Genomic DNA, 1950 nt, shown 5'->3' on the forward strand with positions numbered 1-1950 from the left:
CGCCTAGCACCTCTGAGTGGTGTTGCTTGGGTATTGCATAAAATTATGCCAACGGCGCGAATCCCCCAACGAATGCCTATGCTTGGACCCTCTCTTAGATCACCTTCTTTGATCACTCGACCGACGCAACTTGGTAGCGGTTGCCATTCTACAGTGCGTCTATTCAGCAATTTCGAAGTTGATCTAATGGCGAGCCCTTGTTTCTAGCCATGAGGTGGGTGCTTGGCGCTCTAGCAAAATTTTTTGCGTGCCTATCATGGCTGTAATGGGAGAGGTGGTTTTCGCGAGCCTCTCCCGTGGCCCCCTCATTGATTCAACGCCGCTGTCAGGGCGGATGGATATGTCAGATTTTGAAATGGTGGACGCCGACGTTGAACCAATTAGAGGGGCATGAAGCCCACCCTCGAGCGTGCTATTCCTGGACTCTCCTTTAGATCATGTTTTCTTGTCACTCAGCTGGCGCAATTTCGGAAAAAGGTTTGGCAGCGGTTGCCAGCCCTCACCTCGTCTACTTGGTGATTTTAAAACTTGATTTAAATGGGAGCCCTCGTCTAGCACCTCCGTCCGATGTTGCTCGGGTATTGCATAAATTTATGCCATCGGTGCGAATCCCCCAACGAATGCCTACACGCTTGGACCCTCTCTTAGATCACCTTCTTCGATCACTCGACCGATGCAACTACAAAAGAGACTTGGCAGCGGTTGCCATTCTACAGCGCGTCTGTTCAGCGATTTCGAAGTTGATCTAATGGCGAGCCCTTGTCTCTAGCCATGAGGTGGGTGCTTGGTGCTCTAGCAAAATTTTTTGCGTGCCTATCGTGGCTACAAGGGGAGAGGTGGTTGCCGCGAGCCTCTCCCGTGCCCCCCTCATTGATTCAATGTCGCTGTCAGGGCGGATGGATGTGTCGGATTTTGAAATGGTGGACGCTGACGTTGAATCAATTAGAGGGGCATGAAGCCCACCCTCGAGGGTGCTATTCTTGGACTCTCCTTTCGATCATGTTTTCTTGTCACTCAGATGGCGCAATTTTGGAAAAAGGTTTGGCAGCGGTTGCCAGCCCTCACCGCGTCTACTCGGTGATTTTAAAACTCGATCTAAAATGGGAGCCCTCGTCTAGCACCACCTCCGTCCGGTGTTGCTCGGGTATTGCATAAATTTATGCCATCGGCGCAAATCCCCCAATGAATGCCTATGCTTGGACCCTCTCTTAGATCACCTTCTTTGATCACTCGACCGACGCAACTACGGAAGAGACTTGGCAGCGGTTGCCATTCTACAGAGCGTCTGTTCAGCGATTTCGAAGTTGATCTAATGGTGAGCCCTTGTCTCTAGCCATGAGGTGGGTGCTTGGTGCTGTAGCAAAATTTTTTGCGTGCCTATCGTGTAAAGCATGTTTTCTAGTCACTCAGCTGGCGCAATTTTTGAAAAAGGTTTGGCAGCGGTTGCCAGCCCTCACCGCCTCTTCTTGGTGATTTTAAAACTCGATTTAAAATGAGAGCCCTCGTCTAGCGGCTCTGTGCCAACTCGATCGGCACAACATTGGGAAATGGTTCGACAACGGTTGTCATTCCAATGTGTCATCGGGGGATGCCTTGGAAAGTGGCCTTTCAAGGGCAAGCTCGCATCTAGCCCTTGGATTGTGCGTCGTGTCACAAGTGAATGGGGAGATCTCTCTGTGAACGGCGGCATGGTGATTGCAAGAGAAAATTGACTTAGTCGAAGCATTGGCCTCGGGCCATTGTGACGGCCTTGCAATTTCTCTTTAATTGCAACTTATGTTTGCGCAGTAGCAGAGTTTGCATGTAAGATGGGCCTTGTTCTTGAGAGTTCCAGGAGATGACCTCCAGAACTTTTGGACTGGGCCCCTTCAAGGTGAAATTCATCTAGCTGATCGGATGAAGCTCGATGTGCTTGTATCTATTCCGAGATGGTAATGATGGTCATTAATC

This window comes from Cupressus sempervirens, chromosome 7 (genome assembly GCF_028749045.1).
Source record: "Cupressus sempervirens isolate cs-2001-9-10 chromosome 7, ASM2874904v1, whole genome shotgun sequence".
Lineage (NCBI taxonomy): Eukaryota > Viridiplantae > Streptophyta > Pinopsida > Cupressales > Cupressaceae > Cupressus > Cupressus sempervirens.